Source organism: Schistocerca cancellata, chromosome 3 (genome assembly GCF_023864275.1).
Source record: "Schistocerca cancellata isolate TAMUIC-IGC-003103 chromosome 3, iqSchCanc2.1, whole genome shotgun sequence".
NCBI classification, from domain to species: domain Eukaryota; kingdom Metazoa; phylum Arthropoda; class Insecta; order Orthoptera; family Acrididae; genus Schistocerca; species Schistocerca cancellata.
Genome location: NC_064628.1, coordinates 513,133,459 through 513,153,248, shown reverse-complemented (window position 1 = coordinate 513,153,248; position 19,790 = coordinate 513,133,459).

The following is a 19,790-nucleotide window of genomic DNA, read 5'->3' as shown; positions in this document are numbered from 1 at the left end:
GTTGGCATTTCTGTGGGTTCTGTGCACACAATCCTTCATGACGACCTGAAAATGCGAAAAGTGTCATCCAGGTGGGTGCCATGAATGCTGACGGACGACCACATGGCTGCCCGTGTGGCATGTTGCCAAGCAATGTTGACGCACAACGACAGCATGAATGGGACTTCTTTTCGTCGATTGTGAAAATGGATGAGACGTGGGTGCCATTTTGCAATCCAGAAACAAAGCGCTAGTCAGCTCAATGGAAGAACACAGATTCACCACCACCAAAAAGATTTCGGGTAACCGCCAGTGCTGAAAAAATGATGGTGTCCACGTTCTGGGACAGCGAGGGCGTAATCCTTACCCATTGCGTTCCAGAGGGCACTACGGTAGCAGGTGCATCCTACGAAAATGTTTTGAAGAACAAATTTCTTCCTGAACTGCAACAAAAACGTCCGGGAAGGGCTGTGCGTGTGCTGTTTCACCAAGACAACTCACCCGCACATCGAGCTAACGTTACGCAACAGTTTCTTCGTGATAACAACTTTGAAGTGATTCCTCATGCTCCCTACTCACCTGACCTGGCTCCTAGTGACTTTTGGCTTTTTCCAACAATGAAAGACACTCTCCGTGGCCGCACATTCACCAGCCGTGCTGCTATTGCCTCAGCGATTTTCCAGTGGTCAAAACAGACTCCTAAAGAAGTCTTCGCCGCTGCCAGGGAATCATGGCGTCAGCGTTGTGAAAAATGTGTACGTCTGCAGGGCGATTACGTCGAGAAGTAACGCCAGTTTCATCGATTTCGGGTGAGTAGTTAATTAGAAAAGAAATCGGAGGCCTTAGAACTTGAATGCACCTCATAGTATATTGAACTTTTGCTTTTGTTGCGGTTTTGCCACCGCTTGTATCACTATGATGAGTTGCCAGTTACTTATGTCTCTGTATTAGTTCAATTATTCATTTGGTCTATGTATTATTTTCGCCATTATTTATTTTGTTTATGTTATTATCAGTTTGTTGGACAGACTTGCTAGAGTTTTGACAGCACCAGTAATTTAATATTCGTATCAACCTAGTGTTTCCATGTGTCACTGTGTTACTAGAATGATGAGGATAAATATTTTTGTGGGATTTCAAGTATGCTAGAATAAGTTGCTGAGTATTGTCAATTATTTAAGTGTTTAGTAATAATGATGTCTTAGGTAAGAAATTATTTAGGAAGGGTAATTTAAGATGTAACCATGCTTTATTTCATTTGTATTTGAATGTTTATGTGGAGGGACATACCACATGCCAACCCCCATGGTAGGTAACGTAAACAGAGTGAATCACGCTCACGGGACTAGCAAGCTTTGGCCTTATGCCTAGTCTGTTGGATGAACAAGAGAACCATACCTGCAAGGGCACACAACTGACATGATGCGACTGGCAATCACGTGGACCCTTAGCTGTCTAAAGTCATTCCTTCACATTTCAGTTTCACGGCCTAGACCATCCTAACCACTTTCATCTGTCAATATCAACAAAACTGATTAGTTCATGTGGACTAACACAGACTTTAATCTTTGATGCCAAAGAAGAGTTCACGACAACAGTGTGCCATGCTCTCTGACGACAGCTGCTCAGGCACCATCAGATGTGAACAGCATCTAGCCCGCATCTAAACCGCCAGTAAGCGGAAATCACCGTTCAAAACTTCAGCCTTCTTTGACACTGTTTTTCCGTTGTATTTTCCAAAGGAATTCCGAGTACTAAAGTAGTAATACTTAACTGTATGACATGTCTAAGAAGACTGCGATACACCCAAGGATAGACGAGAATTTTAAGCAACCGGTAGGACCAGATGAGGCTAGCACTACAGAGTCATAAGGACGGCGAATTTGGTCCCACCGTCTTGTGAGAGATGTCAAGTTTTAGGAAGGAGTACGTAGCAGCTGTGTTGGAGTCGCAGCAATGTCATATACACAGTTAAGTAGGCGATACCGTCGTGTCAACACTGCGCCATGCAGACTACAACATCATAAAGGAAAATTCCGTCAGAAATTACGCTCAGTTTAATCTCTTCTAATTCAATTCCTTACGCTTTCTGTTTCCACTATGGAAGTCTCTAGCTCTTGTTGAGTTTTGTTTTTCTCCTCTCGTTATCAAAAATGTTTCAAATGGCTCTGAGCACTATGGGGCTTAACTTCTGATGTCATCAGTCCCCTAGAACTTAGAACTACTTAAACCTAACTAACCCAAGGACATCACACACATCCATGCATGAGGCAGGATTCGAACCTGCGACTGTACCGGTCGCGCGATTCCAGACTGTAGCGCCTCTCTTTATCAACAGCGTTGACATCCAATGACACAATCTTTAAACATCAACAGTGTTGACATCCAACGACACAGTCTTTAAACCCGAGAATAGGAACCCAATTTTTATAGCCCTGGGCAACAAGATGCCCAATCTGCACCAAACTGGTGTCACTTTTCTTTGTCATTCTCACATTATGGTGCTTAGCAAATATATTTATGCATGAGAAACTTCCTCTCACAATGTGAACGTTGGATGGTCAGCCCAAACAGGCTTTTAACTTTGTTTACTTATTGATAAAGCATATGCAGCAATGTAAACGATATTTGTGTATCTCATTTTTATATTTTCATGTTTATGTTTTATGTATAACGCCTAACTACGTAATTGTTGTGACGTATCTGTCCTCTATGAACCAATTTACTAATGACAATGTAATTTTAAACATTTATATTCATCACTGCTCATTCTGAATCCCATAAATATCTACTCCAATCCAGAAGTCTCTGGGCAGCGTTGTGTTGTGCCCAACGCACAGCATATGTGTGCACTGCGAGCCACTTCGGCTTCGCTTCTCACAAGGGAACATCCCCATCGCACCCCCCTCAGATTTAGTTATAAGTTGGCACAGTGGATAGGCCTTGAAAAACTGAACACAGATCGATCGAGAACACAGGAAGAAGTTGTGTGGAACTATGAAAAAAATAAGCAAAATATACAAACTGGGTCGTACATGCGTAAGATAGGCAATATTAAGGGCAATGTAAGGCGAGGAGCTCCATGGTCCCGTGGTTAGTGTGAACAGCTGTGGAACGAGAGGTCCTTGGTTCAAATTTTCTCTCAACCGAAAATTTTAACTTTTTATTTGCAGTTTATGAGAAAAACTCTTATGTTTTCATCACTTTTTTTGGAGTGATTATTACATCCACAAGAAAACCTAAATCGGGCAAGGTAGAAGAAACTTTTCACCCATTCGCCAAGTGTACTAGTTAGGTGGGTCGACAACATATTCCTGTCATGTGACGCACATGCTATCACCAGTGTCGTATACAAAATATCAGACGTGTTTTCCTGTGGAGGAATCGGTTGACCTATGACCTTGTGATCAAATGTTTTCGGTTCCCATTGGAGAGGCACGTCCTTTCGTCAACTAATCACACGGTTTTGCGGTGCGGTCGCAAAACACAGACACTAAACTTATTACAGTGAACAGAGACGTCAATGAACGAACGGACAGATCATAACTTTGCGAAAATAAAGAAAGCAAAATTTTCAGTGGAGGGCAGATTTGAACCAAGGACCTCTCGTTCCGCAGCTGTTCACGCTAACCACGGGACCACGGCCTTCCTCGCCTCAGATTGCCCTTAATATTGCCTATCTTACACATGGACGACCCAGTTTGTATATTTTGCTTATTTTTTCATAGTTCCACACAACTTTTTCCTGTTTTCTCGATTGATCTGTGTTCAGTTTTTCAAGGCCTATCCATTGTGCCAACTTGTAACTAAATCTGAGGGGGGTGCGATGGGGATGTTCCCTTGTCAGCTACCACGTGCTGCTCTGATGTAGCGTGACCCTGAAGTTACCTGCCATGCACCTTTCTGACATAGTGCGAGATTCAGCCTTGCAACCAGCTGCCACTCTGACATAGCCTCCGTACAGATCTTCAGCAAACGGTTCCTGTTGGAACACCACTTATAACTTTTTATGCTGCTATGGCTTACTCACTTAGTATTCACACCCCTTTACTTATGTTTTTTGTACCTGAAAGCTCATTCGTGATTCCCTTGTCAATTGGTTGCCTGCTTCATCTAATAAATCAAGTGATCACCCCCTATCGTCAACTGATGACCTGTTAAAACATGAAAAAGGACAAGTTTCTTATGATCGCCTGTTAGCACACTTAAATGAATGGCAAACAGCCTCCAAACTACATACCACCATTATACCCTGTGCTACGATACCTCCAGCCACTGCCATTCTTATTATTGTACTAATTTGGACTTTCTACAAAAAGGGATTCTGCAGACTGTTATGGCCACCCCCTTCCATGCTTCCAGAACCTCAGCCTCAGGGCGAATATCGCCCATAACTAAAAAAAGAAGTAAAAACTAAACCAAACAACTAAGCAGAAAACTATCAGATATGTGCCGCCCCCCCTTATTTTTTAAGAGTTCGATTGTATTACCTATTAATGTGAAGAGTTCAAGTGTGTTAAAAATTCGTGGGAAGGACTAGTGGAATGTAGTGCGTGCTCCCTTAGTGTTAACCCCTTTTCTAAATGTGCGCAAATGTGTGAATCTCCCCTTGTACCCCACTGTGCTGGGTTCCAGTGAAAGGGCTTGGGCACGACCACACCCCCTTCTCGCTGGCAGCTTCCACGCTGCCCCCTGAGCACAGCACAACACCACGCTGCCTTGCGACACTCGCCCCCACAGTGACTCATCAGCGGTGATATGTTTACATTTCTAACTTATTTAAGCAAAAAAGACACTTTAACTTCATCCTACCAACAAGAACACTTGGTATGTTTGCCTCATTCAAACTATTAAGTTTTGTTCTAATGTGTTTCATTAATGTAGTTTTGTTTTGATGTTTTATGATGTTTGGATGTGTTATGATGATTCTTGTATACACATAATATTGTTGACATGTGTAAGTGCCTTTCCGATCCCCAGGAGGTCTTTAAAGTCTCGATACCCTCCCATAGTTTAAGGCCCCTGCCGTCTTCTGTGGGAACCATTAACAGTCAAATAACATCTACTATGTTTTGGAAACTAAAATTGTTTACATTTAAATAATAATTACATTGAACGAATTCACATACATTCTCCACTGCCACAGAAGGGGGAGGAGTGTAAAGGATGAGCCAGTCAGTAGGAAAATTTTAATTTATTTTATTATCTCCCAGAGGTAACTTCATTTTTCCATTATGGCCAAGCCACGACCGGTAAATTCATCCCACGGTCTAGTAACAGGAAGTCAGCACTGAGGAAGGGCACCTTGATCACGCGACTCCATCGAGTGCTGAGTAGGTAACGCTGCCCCAGGTGTCACTTAGCAGGTGAGGCTCTGGAAGGTTCCATGCAGCCCATACGGTTTTCTTGATCTCGAGCAATCATGACGGAGGAAGCCACGTGGTGTGTCAAATAAACCCGGCTGCCCATCGCTGGGCCCGCTCTCTTGTTTTCTTGCTCTCTTGCGAGTCGGACGCGCGCCCTGTAGCAGTGAACATCTTCCGCTTCTCCCAGTGCTGCAGCACCATACTTTACCTTCTGGCTCACCCTCACCTCTCTTGGCCCGACAATGTATTCCCCATAGTGTAGCTTTTGCCAATAAATGGCCTTACAAAAGAAACTTTGTCCTTCTCTTTCCAAAACGCCCACCACTGTCCCATATCCCCATCCTGTACAAACAATAATAACTTAGTCTTTAGTCTTTGAGTCTAAATATTACCATGAAATGGAGATTTATTTTTGGCTTTAAAGATTTAAAACAACTCCCGACTCTCATTAAAATTTCATGTAAGCACAACTGTGTTCGTATTGGTACCATCATTCAGTAATGGCTGCTCTCCAAAGTAGTACAAAGTTTGATTGTGAAATTAAGTACCATTCTGGTAAAAAAATTATTTACAGCATCAGTGACCTATCAGAACCTTGACTAACTCTGAACTGTTGCAACAAAAACTTAGTTTCTGATGTACCTTCATTGTACTGGGAATAACATAAAAACACAGAAATAGTGCTCTTCAGAATGCAATATGTGTATTACAGTGACTTCAGTTGCGAGATGTTTCAATGTTACTTGTAATATAATGCAATCTGGCACTTCATCTCGCAAACATGTGTTAGAGTTTGCTATAGCGCCAGAAATATGTATCAAAATTATTTTAAAATGGATGCTACTCATTCGAAAATGGTTTTGTGAAATAATTCCCTTATTAGTGTATTTGATATTCCTAAACAATCCCTACAAGATGCTGTTTTTCGTACCTAACATCTGTGGATCGTTTTTTTTTTGTCAAAATTACTATAAGCTCTTCAGCAGAAAGCTATGTAATGCCAATATCTGTTAACAGCTTAGATTCATCTAGTACCCTCTGTTGTATATTTATGATTCATAGTGTTTTGAAGGTTGTTATGCAGCAAGTTTTTACTGAACGTACAGTTGTATCCTGTTTGAATTTAATGTATTTTTGATCCATTGATGCACAGCTTGTCCATCCCTGATGATGGTTGCTAAAACTGAAACCAGTTAAGGATAAGGGTATATATGTACAGCTGGTGGCTCAAATTGTCGTTCTTCAAATGCTTGACATCTGTAAATAGTTACTTACAAAAAGTATTCAGTGATCTGCAGAACAGTCATTACTGTAACAATAATTTTATTTCAGTATGACGATCATAACTTTTTGCTTTAGTTATTGAGTGTAAATATATGGTTAATTTAAAATTTATTTGTGGCTTTAGAGATACAAAACTACTCTTCATCCTCATTAAAATCATATGCAAATGCAACAGTACTGAATTGAGTACATTGTTCAGTAATGACTCTTGAGCAACATAATACAAAGTTTGGTTTCAAAATTAAGCACTGCACTGGTATCACATACGTAAATTCACAGTACCTGTAAATTATCACAACCCTGAATAACCCTAAAAATAAAAACGTAGATGAACTGTTGAGACAAAAACCTTACTTTGTGATGTACAATCAGTGTAATATTGATATAAAAATTTAGCAATGGAGCTCTTCAGATTGCAATACTTTTATTGCAGTGTCTCCAGCTGCCAGATGTTGTAAATTAATGTGAGCTGAGACAGCATCTCGCATACATGATTCAGATTTTTGTAGAGAGCCACAAATATGGCTCAAAAAGATTACACTGCTGGTTTTAGTCGTTCGAAAATTATTTCCAAATGAAACTTTTTCCTTTGCAGACAACTCCCTTATTAGCTTATTGGATGTTCCCAAACGGTTTCTATCAGATGCCCAGTACCACACCCAGAATTTGTGCATGTGTTTCTCGTTCATCATGGTCATTATAATATTCAGTTAAAAGCTGTGCAACTCTCATAGGAACAATCTCACTTGCCACTATCTTGAAAGTTTCATAAAAAGCCTTTCCAGATTCTGCTTCTGGAAACACTAACCTGTACATAACGATTGTGGTGAGAGCTATAATCGTGATGTGCTTAATGTCTGGGTATACAAATCATTTCCATTGTGAAGTGAAATCGAATGGAATAATATTTAATGCATAAGATGTCTCTCTAACTTTATTATGCCACTTTTGTACTACTTCTGTACTGACAGTGAAGTGTATTTTTCTCTCATACTATTTCAGATTACCAAAAGATGAAGGTCGGAATGTAATGTGAGAGAATGTCGTGAACAGAAAGAACTGGCGAGAGCCATTTGTTCTCAGCAATTTCCTGAAGGGAAGATCGACCAAACGTCACTTTCAAGATTTCTCTTTAGGAAAACCGCTGTGTCATTACATTTTCCTGTTCACCCAAAACGTTTACAAAATGTATATTGATTCATATATTTCAAGTTCATGTTTATGTATAAAATCTATGCACCAATGATAATCGAGTATTGTTGAACGATTTACTTTCTTAATATGCATATTCAGATATCACATACTTATTTTAGAAGGTAACAGTTGTTTAATGGACCTAAAGTTTAAATAGGACACTGTGCAGTTTTACGATTCTAATTATTTCCATAAATATTGGTATTTGTAGAATAATTTACGCTACTTTAATTTGTTTGCATGTACCCTGACATATAATACTATTTAATTGATGTTGCCCATGTTTTCCTTTGCTGTTCATAGGTGGTGCCACAGGCGCTGTCTACACATTATACCAGTATATTTTACTTTAATGTTTGTTGTTGTTGTTGTTGTTGTGGTCTTCACTCCATAGATTGGTTTGATGCAGCTCTCCACATTTATATTTATGTTTAAGATAATGCAGCAACTGAATGTCGTGACTAGGCACAGAAATATTAATTTAAAATTTTGAACTTACAAATTATTTTTTGTGCATGTATGATTATTCTGCTCTGTGCTAATTGATGCATTGGAAGAGTTTTGTTTATTTTGGGAACTGCGTCCTGGAAAGTAATAGCTTAATACTTAATGTGCATCAAGACCTTTGAGATGTACTACTAATTTTACACGTCTGTTTGTTTTCTAATGCAGCGAAAATACATTCACCTCAGTCCCAATTCACTACGTCATGACACTGCTGTTCATATCAAAAGAAGTTTGTACACTGTCTATGAAGCAAACATGCAAAACAGAAAGAAAACCAACCGTCTTCAGCAATCAAACTGTCACTTCAAGCAATTAAATAGTCATTTGAACCATGTGACAAAGGTCTTTCAGAAGAAGAACTACATAGATGATGAGTATTTTAGTGCTGAACAGTGTGTCCAGTGTAGGCTAAGTGAAGAGTTGTCTAGAGAACATACTAGAACAATATATGGCATCAAAATGGGGCACTTGGTTTCGTAGTTGATGCAATATGTATGTCCACAGAATTCCATTGATTTTACAGTTTGTTAAGTTATAAGTAACTGTTCATGTGAGACTTTATTTCTGAACTTAAGTGCTCCATGAAACATCAGGGGCAACTTGATAATCAGTTGCTATTACTGTCTGTTATGTCTCTTGCAGTAAGAATGCTGCAGAAACAAAAGGGAAAGCAATTAAAATAGTAATGTAATTATTTTGGAGAACAGTGAACTACATTTCTGAGAAAGTAGGCCTGCAGTGGTTAATAAGGTGCAAGTACATTTTGTTTGTGGAAGTGAAATAAAGAATTAATTTCACACAGCGTTGGAATATTGTTTCACTGAACACAAAATGATCATTTAAGTATTTAACCCATTTGCTGTAAAAAATTCTGTCACTGAATATAAGTGTACATTGATTAATGAGAAGTTAAAATCATGACTGATGTACAAGTTCCCGACTGTGCAAAATCGTCAAACGAAATTGATAGTTTGTAGAATAAGCTAAAAAATTTTAGAAGGAGGAAAATGTATTAGAGATACTTACATACACTCCTGGAAATTGAAATAAGAACACCGTGAATTCATTGTCCCAGGAAGGGGAAACTTTATTGACACATTCCTGGGGTCAGATACATCACATGATCACACTGACAGAACCACAGGCACATAGACACAGGCAACAGAGCATGCACAATGTCGGCACTAGTACAGTGTATATCCACCTTTCGCAGCAATGCAGGCTGCTATTCTCCCATGGAGACGATCGTAGAGATGCTGGATGTAGTCCTGTGGAACGGCTTGCCATGCCATTTCCACCTGGCGCCTCAGTTGGACCAGCGTTCGTGCTGGACGTGCAGACCGCGTGAGACGACGCTTCATCCAGTCCCAAACATGCTCAATGGGGGACAGATCCGGAGATCTTGCTGGCCAGGGTAGTTGACTTACACCTTCTAGAGCACGTTGGGTGGCACGGGATACATGCGGACGTGCATTGTCCTGTTGGAACAGCAAGTTCCATTGCCGGGCTAGAAATGGTAGAACGATGGGTTCGATGACGGTTTGGATGTACCGTGCACTATTCAGTGTCCCCTCGACGATCACCAGTGGTGTACGGCCAGTGTAGGAGATCGCTCCCCACACCATGATGCCAGGTGGCCCTGTGTGCCTCGGTCGTATGCAGTCCTGATTGTGGCGCTCACCTGCACGGCGCCAAACACGCATACGACCATCATTGGCACCAAGGCAGAAGCGACTCTCATCGCTGAAGACGACACGTCTCCATTCGTCCCTCCATTCACGCCTGTCGTGACACCACTGGAGGCGGGCTGCACGATGTTGGGGCGTGAGCGGAAGACGGCCTAACGGTGTGCGGGACCGTAGCCCAGCTTCATGGAGACGGTTGCGAATGGTCCTCGCCGATACCCCAGGAGCAACAGTGTCCCTAATTTGCTGGGAAGTGGCAGTGCGGTCCCCTACGGCACTGCGTAGGATCCTACGGTCTTGGCGTGCATCCGTGCGTCGTTGCGGTCCGGTCCCAGGTCGACGGGCACGTGCACCTTCCGCCGACCACTGGCGACAACATCGATGTACTGTGGAGACCTCACGCCCCACGTGTTGAGCAATTCGGCGGTACGTCCACCCGGCCTCCCGCATGCCCACTATACGCCCTCACTCAAAGTCAGTCAACTGCACATACGGTTCACGTCCACGCTGTTGCGGCATGCTACCAGTGTTAAAGACTGCGATGGAGCTCCGTATGCCACGGCAAACTGGCTGACACTGACGGCGGCGGTGCACAAATGCTGCGCAGCTAGCGCCATTCGACGGCCAACACCGCGGTTCCTGGTGTGTCCGCTGTGCCGTTCGTGTGATCATTGCTTGTACAGCCCTCTCGCAGTGTCCGGAGCAAGTATGGTGGGTCTGACACACCGGTGTCAATGTGTTCTTTTTTCCATTTCCAGGAGTATAGTTTGACTTTAAGCATAAGCTTGATTACAGCTAAGCTTTATCAATAATTTTGATACAATATTGTCATGTGACTGATTAAAAAAAGTTGTTTCACTGCTTACATTATGAAAGTCATACATTTTGGTTGTGAAATGCTCTGAAGGATGTTATGCTGTTTGTATTGTTATCTATTACAGCTAATAGTTCAATTCAAATGAAAATGGTCGGGGTTTTGCCGCAATATAGTTAATGCTTAACAGATGAATTTTCGCGTCAATAAGTTCTGAAATGTCTGATTATGAATATTCCTCCACGAAAATATGTCGTATCTAAGTACATACAAAGATGTGATTGACAATTCAAAGGCTTTAAGTAGAGAGAAGTTTCACACAGTGTTTTAAGTGAGAAGGTCTTGCTTTGGTCTTAACTAGATGGTGGACTTCCCTACACTCTGAGTTCAGTCAATGCCTGCTCTCAGCGTAGGTAACGAGATCTTCCTTTTTTCTTACCTCCTTGGCGTGGAAACAATGTGGACACAATACGAAACGTCAAAAAAGTGTTTGGGGACCAACAATAGGGACTGCAAGGCTCGTCAGATTGTACCATCGCATAACATCAAAACTCACAATCTTTTACAGTCTTGTGGAGGAATATCTTAGGCACAAATTGAGGGAGGGAAAGATGAATGATGTGGTGTTTTATCTGTTAAAGCAGGTTGGGAAGATCAAGAGGTGTAAACAACAGTAGTTGAAGCATAAATCACTGAGTAAGGAGAGGACTTCACGATACAAAATTTGAGTGAGCGAAGTTTCAGGGTCGCGTTCATGTGCCACAACAGACCCAGGAGCACACATGGTAGTGCCTCTGATCGGCGTCCATAGTATTCGAGAGCTACCATTAAGGTGTGATGCCACAGCTCGATGAGCCTAATACTCAGTGGACGTCACACTGTCGGTCTAAACGCGACAGGTGCTGCCCATGTTGCACAAACTGATGGAAAGTGCTGATTCCAACTGTCGAACTTGGTCTGTCATTATGGATGTGGAACAACTGAAGCGCGAAACCTATGTGTCGATAGCGGCTTTGGCAGAGGAATTCGGCTGAAGGCCCTTAAACAATATAACTTCTTCCTGTCAAGTGATGAGGTCAGTCAAAGACAGGAAGTACCGACAGCTGTTGGAGATAGATAGTGGGCCCACGAGATCGATATGCGTGTGCTGAAAACGTCAATTTTGCGATTTCAAAGCGACATAGTGGCACTTGAGCATCGTGCAATACTTAGCTTTTTTTGTCACAGAACCCATGCACGAATCTAGAGTTTACAATCCTTTCTCATATTAGAGTATACAAAACAGTCCATCACAAGGCACCTAATCGAACGTATGCTACGGTATACCAAGTTATGTAAGTGGTTGAAGATGACGCAGTGAAATGATTGAGGAATAAGGGGACGTCTCCATTTTTGCGAGACATCACAGAGGATCAGACAGTTCGTACTTGGAGAAGGGTGAAGTCCAGTCTAGATGTTCATGGAGGAGTCAGGAAGAAGTACCTGTAGCTACTGATCTTTCTGTTGCGCTTTCACGAATTGCTCACAGTCGAAACGAGATGATACAGCGTTGATACCCAAGAGGCAAACTGTCGTGGCGTTTTACTTGGATGTCAGTGGTGAACTGATTGCAGCGCACCAATCATATTTAGTCAGAAATGCGCCAAGCAGGAAGTAAATCACAGCACAGCCAGCTGTGGACGAGTGGAGATGTTATGCCTTACAAAACACAACACAGCTGTCTCTCGTTGCACAGTGAGCCGGCCAGGCGAGGTGTGGAAATATTTGACACACCAGCACCTAAGCGGAAGAAGGCTGAAGCTTTTCCACGCTATCAATCAGGGAAGTGTTTAGTATATGTGCCACAAGGCACAGCCAAGCCCAAGAAAGAGCAGCCTGTGAGCATATAAATACCTTGTCATTTTTGTACTCAAATCATTTTGTGTTACTACGGCAGCACTAGGGCCACGGGGCTGTGACACTTGGGGCGCCATATAGAATGCTATATGGAATCCACAGTTCGTCGCCACCGCAAGGCCTGCCAAGTCCTGGGACATAGTGCACTGGCCATAGTAGGTCACAGCCACTACAGTGCTGTAGATGTCACCTAGCTCCCGAGTTCGAAGGACGTCGCTGACAGAAGCAGTAGCATTGCACCACCACTCATCCATGGCATACTCTGTCAGCGCTGTGGGACATCAAGCAGACACACTCATGAGGCAGATTGATGCCTCAAACATACTGCCACCATTTGTATTGCATCACGGCAGAGGACAATAATAAAGGTCCCAATCTACTGACTCCAGTCCTATTTTATGTGTAACCTAATGTAAGTGCCAAAACTGCTTGGAGCAGGTATACTTGGACAGGTTTTTGATAGTCGGTCAATGTAAATAATCAGAGGGAAACTTTTGATCTCTTGTCATACCATTTTGTAAACTTCTATCTAGTAGCTGTCGATCATACACTGAATACTTTAAAGGCGAGAAAAAACTGAGTGGCTGTTGGATACCCCCACCTCTCGTTATAGGATGCATCTGCTATGATGAGGAGCTGGGTGTCAGGGAGGGACGCACCAAAGTAATGCTCAGATGATACAGTCTTTAATATTTTCGAAAACGGACTTTATCTCTGGAGTCCACGTGATATTACATCTTGCCGATGCCAATGCCAAGATTGAAAAGGACTTGAGTGAGTGGTGCCTGTTGAAAGCTGTCTGCAGAAAGTGTCGGCGGTAAAAATTAACCAGACCTAAAAACCGGCATAGTTCTTGGCAGGCCCATGACAGTGATTGTTCTTGAATGATCACTATGCACTTTTGCTTAGTCGAATACCAGAGGCGATCACTGTGTGGCTGAGGAAAACGACTTCGTTTTGTCGTATTTGGTATTTTTCATTGATCACAACTCTGCTGACACAGAACACGTCGCAAACCATGTTTCAGATTCATGTTAGAGGAGTCTTCGTTTGGTGAGAAAATAACAATATCGCCATAAGAGATGGGCATAAAAATAAACTCAGACAAGCCAAAAGGCGTGATATTAGCATTTTCTTGGATATCGTTTTGCCACGCAGGGATTTTCAGGTATGCTTCCTTGCAGTCAGCGACAATAAGAACAGAGATGTTCGCTAGGTAACGAGATGTTTGGTACTAGATAACTGTCCAGTATAATAAGAGCATTGAGAGATCTTTAATCACCGCACAACCTTACAGATCTTTCTTTCTTTGGAACAAATTTGGTGGGTGAAGCCCAGAAACCGTCGATGCAAGCCCATAGGAGTTCGTCAACCGCTGCTTTAGGGACGCTGAGTAGATCCGTCAGTAGTCTACGTGATCTGTGATATACTGGAGGTCTTGGCATTGTTGATCTCATGAATTGTTCCATTTTTAATGTCGCACTCCACAATCCAGTCATGTGGGGAGGAGCACAAAGGTATTTCAGGAGGAGGACGAGTAAAAGGCGCGGTTCTGACCTTCGTGTTTGCAAATGGTGATGAAGCTGTTAATGTAACTGCAGATGGCGAAAGAGCTTCAAAGTTGGGACAGTGAAGACAGAAAGCGGGTATGTGGGAATCAGACAGAGAAGGTCGATGAAGATGGTCAGGAAGGCTCTGTGCCACATGAATTCCCTTCTCAGCTTTGTCAATTCTGCACAGGGTGGTATCATTGGCGTGTTGGAGGTGGATGTTCGTCACGAGTCGAAACTGAACTACTGTAGTGTCTGAATGCGATCGTTGGCGTGAAGGTACCAGCGGCAATCAGTTATTCAGGTAAGTGGTGGAAGCTGTCGTGTAACGTGAATAACTCCAAAGGGACGTGGTTGACGACACTTGTGATAGAGTGGCTGCTAGCAATGTGAGTAAAAACGCCGCTGTACAGATCAGGAACCAAGTGGAAGTTTTAGAGAAAGTCTGCACAGAGTATTGGCTCACTAACACCCACAACAATGAGTGCCCAGATGAAAACGCCATCAAAACTCATGTCCACCATAACAGTCTGAGTTTACAGAGTCGAATTTTCGAGTCATTTGTTGCGCAAAGCTGGGTAGCTGAGCAGGAAAGTGTCAGCGGTGGAGCAGGGGGTGGTAAAGTATTGGCTTCCGACCCAGAGCCGACAAGGAACCATTGGCTACTGATGAAGCCGAGAATGAAGAGTATGTTGTCATGATGAGAGCGAGGTGGATGAGAGATGGCGTCATCTTTCCATGTGTCTAAGCAGCTTAGATATTCTGCACATGTGGTGCATGAGGTACAAATCTATTTGAGTGTGGGACAGACGCCATATTTGCAACAGAGTTCTGGCCTTTAAATCTTCATCATGGATGAGTTCCTCTTGGAATTAGGAGAGGCAGCGGAGGAGCACCCTTGTACTTATTGGTTGAGGGTGATATCACTGAACGTATCCCCACGTTCACCTAAGTGACTAAGCAGAGGGGCAAATTTTCTGCTCTCATTTATGACTTGACTCGAAGCAAAAATGCTCTCCACATTGGCGAATCACAGCTGATCTGGCTGAAAAGGAGGCAGCTTAAGATGAGTCCCCAGTCCAGTAGGTTGCTATGGTGACATCCATAGAGGAAGAACAGCTGTGCAGTTTGGCTCGATATAAGGTGTGACGTGATGTGCAGTGGGCAAGTCAGAAGACAATTCAGCCAGCAGCATGAGGCCTGGGGTGAATGAATTCATACATGGCGTGGATGATACTTCCCCCAAACAAATGAAAGCGAATCGAATGAGTTGAATTGATGTGGGTCGAAAGTAGCCCAGTTATACGAATGGAATGGAGTCCATTGCATAATCACATAGTAGGTTATCCGACACACTTCATTGTTCATGTCGAAGCACTTTCGTGTTGAGTGCCACTATCTCTTTCGATAATTTTAGGTGCAAGGAGAATGTTATTCACAATACTGGATACAGTAGCACGAGAAATGCTCTCCAGATGTTCGAAATGCACAGCACAACGAGGGCACAATGACAGCAGTGTAGCTGTGCCATAAATGTAGATGTCCCAAAATGAATGTGAACATAGTCGTCATATGTCACCAATGTAATGCTCTGCTGTAGATGGGATGTGGAATGTACAATAACACAATGCATATCTTATAAAGGGCACACCTTTTTATAGAAAAGTCCATACAACAGAGATATGTCAGTACTGGCTGAAGTCATTTTTCCATGGTCTGTCAGAGATCACTTTCTTATGGTCTTAGTCATCCATCAGCAATACTCTTTATTGTTTGCTCCTGTAAACTGAAGGGTAGGCTGAATGTAGGAAGCTAGGAGGAGCAGGTGAAGTAGATCTCTCTCGGTACTGCTCTTAGAAATGATTTTACTGTATCACAATATTATTACTTGAATACATAATGTGAATACCTAACTTTGCACTGAGGAGCACATAGGAGCGAAGACGGATGCATCAAAGCTCACAAAAGTTACACAGGCAAAATCTGTAGTGGCTCGCCTACTATGGAATAGAAACAATGTTGCTTGGTTGTCTACTCGGAATCAAATAGGCTGAATCTGTAGCAGCGCTCGCAGAGCTGCACAGTGCTGGCTAGAGGGCGCTGTTGTCAGTGTCGGTGTCGTGGTGCCAACCTGAGAATTTGCACCTATGTCGTGGCATCGTAGCTATGGATGCCACAGTTAAGAATGTGTTTTCCAATTTTATAATTACTTTTTGTCTCATAAATTCCTTCGTTTCCCTTCACATATCCTATCATTCATTTTGTTCAGATGTCAGGTTCCTCAGTTATTGTGCTATTAAGTCATCATAGCATGAAGATTCATCCACAGTTTTCATACACACTTTTCATAAATTTCTCATTTATTCTTCTTTTTTCCTACTTCAAAACTTATAAAGTCGAATACCTGATGATCAGGGCATCACATCTCAAATTATTATTGAAATAATGTTTAGAAACAGCATTCCGCAAGACTTTTCTTTGTTTATAATCACCTATAAATTTAAGTGTGCTTCTTTTGAAGTCAACAGACATTACTGCATATAAAGACATTACTGCATATAAATCGCTTCCTAGCATAGCCTCAGCACATTACAGAATGAAACTGAAATGGGCCCCAGCTGCATTTCATCTGTCAAGAAGCGGAAAGATTCCCACTGAACACAGGAAGCAATGTACTTTACACATGGTCCCCATTTCCAAGAAATTACACATGCATAAATGTGCAAGCATAGTCATAATGTTGGAAATTTATATGCATACACAAACTTGAAAAGAAAATAGCTACTGTGTGGATGCAGTTTAAGGACGGTGACTAAACTTAAGGTCGAGTTTACATAGGCACGAATTACTTACACATGCATCCCCCTACCACTACCCTTAAAAGCAAGTTAGGGTTTCTACACATCACAAATCAGTAACTTACATACCAATTTGCGAGGATTTCCGGTTAACACGCTTTTATTTGTCTGTGTCAATTTAATTTGTGCCCACAGATTGCAGAAATTTCATTCAAGCCTTCAACTTCCAGGTTTGTGTATATTTCATTTTTGTGGAAATATGATGTGCCTGCAACAGATCACCACTTGTTGTTGGGCCTTGTAGTCTAGTAGTAAAGTGCATTCTGGAAACTTGAAGGTTTCTGTGACTTTGGAAACTAATACATTTGAGAAATCAGTCTCATTCATATGTACCATGTCTTCCAACTCAAGTGATCCTTATCCATGTATGTAATATCCAGTGACAATGTTCCTCTGCTCTGTGGCGTATGGTGAGCAGATGCACACATTTGGAGTAGGTAGTGGCTTTTATATCTTACATTGTAGAGGTGGTTCTGGATAACATAGTTGCTCACCAGTTACTTTTCCTGCCAGCATCGACTTGCCTTGTGATTTTCTGCACTGTGGCAAATCTGTCCATGTTATACCAACCTATGCATGGGTCTATTCCTAACCACCCACTATTTCAAACCCCTCATTTGGCTGAGATACGTTTATGATATATTCATGTTTGAAAATACCCTCCCCACTTTGTTGAGAAACTCTACACCACACATCGTCTTCCTAGGGACCTCCCCCCCCCCCTTCCATGCTGATCAACCAATAAATAACATGTCTCTCATGCTGCAGTACCATGCAGAACCATAACATCTGAATCACATTCTCCACTAGGTTTTCAACTACCTATCGTTCTGTCCTGAAATCAAAAATATTCTCTCTATCCCTAACACAATGGAATTCCATTGCCCACCCAACCTACGCAATATCCTTGCCTATGTCTATTCCATCCCTACTCCCAACCCCTTTTTTTATTTATTCATCGGTGGAACAATATATATTGTATGGATGTCGTAAGTTTATAATACATGAGCAACACATTTACATTTACAGTGAAACAGATTTCTCATATTTTGTGTAGTTTTTATAACTAGTAATACACACATTTATAATTACATCATATTTTGGTGATAATGTCATATGTTGTTAATAATCTACATCTATGTTAAATGTTCTTTTACAGTATAACAACTTTTACTTACTAAGAAGGTTTTAAGCTTTTGTCTGAAAGTGAGGGGCTCATTTATTTCTTTAATTTCCTGTAGTAATTTGTTATAAAGTTTTATCCCATTATAAAATATACTTTTTTTGCGTCTTTGCCTTGTTCTTTCTATCTAGATGGAGGTGGTGACAAGATCTTGTTTCATGGTCATGTATTAGGCTGTTTGTGTTATACATGTTGAGATTTTTCTTAATGAACATTATGTTCTGAAAGATATACTCACAAGAAACAGTTAGAATGCCTAGCTTTCTAGATAATTCTAGACAGTGGGCCCTGTTGTTGCTGTTTGTTATTTCCTTATGGCTCTTATTTGTACTTTGAACACAGCTTGTATGTTACTGGCTCTCATTCCCCAAAACATGATCCCATAGCTGAGGACTGAGTGTAGATATCCGTAATATGTTATTTTAAGACAGGTATTACTGCATACTGGTGCAAGGATTCTAAGAGAATAGCATGCTGTGAATAATTTCTTTGCCAAAATGTTGACATGGTTTGTCCATTTCAGTTGGTTCAAAAATGGTTCAAATGGCTCTGAGCACTATGCGACTTAACTTCTGAGGTCATCAGTCGCCTAGAACTTAGAACTAATTAAACCTAACTAAGCTAAAGACATCACACACATCCATGCCCAAGGCATGATTTGAACCTGCGACCGTAGCGGTCGCTCAGCTCCAGACTGAAGCACCCATTTCAGTTGGCTGTCTACATTCATCCCTAAGAATTTGGTACTTGTTACACGTTCTAGTTCATTATTATTAACTTTTATTCTAGTGGCATTGTGTTTTTTGTTCAATTGGAAATTAATATAGTTTGTTTTCTTTACATTTAGGGTTACTTTATTTTTTAATAACCAGTAGTGGACATTATTGAGAGCCTCGTTCGCTCTTTCTGACAGTTGTGTTGGATTTTCACCTGTTATTACTATGTTGCTGTTATCAGCAAAAAGTATTTTTTCTCCATGTCTGATACTTTGTGGAAAGTCGTTAATGTATATAAGAAACAATATTGGGCCTAATACATTTCCCTGTGGGACGCCTATATTCACATGTTCTGGGTCAGACAGGTGTTTTACAAGGGGATTGTTTGAAACTTGTGATATCTCAACTTGTTGAACATGCTTCATGGCTCACTATATTTTTTAGAAAGACTGTATAGGACATGATTCGCTTCTCAACCAATTATTTCATTATGGAATCTTTAACAAAAAAGTAGATACATTTTTTAGATATTTTTTAATAACCGCAAACAAATGATGTGTATTGAGTACAAGAGATCTCAGATAGCTGAAATAAAGTGTGCTGTGCGAAAAGGTTCAGGTTAGGGGCCTTTGTTATTTAATCCAATGATAAATGGTTTGCCATTTTATATAAATGCTCACTCCATTATTTATGCTGAGGATACACCTTTTTTTCAGTGTCAGTTAAGAGTTTGATACCCTTCAAACTATGACTAGAGA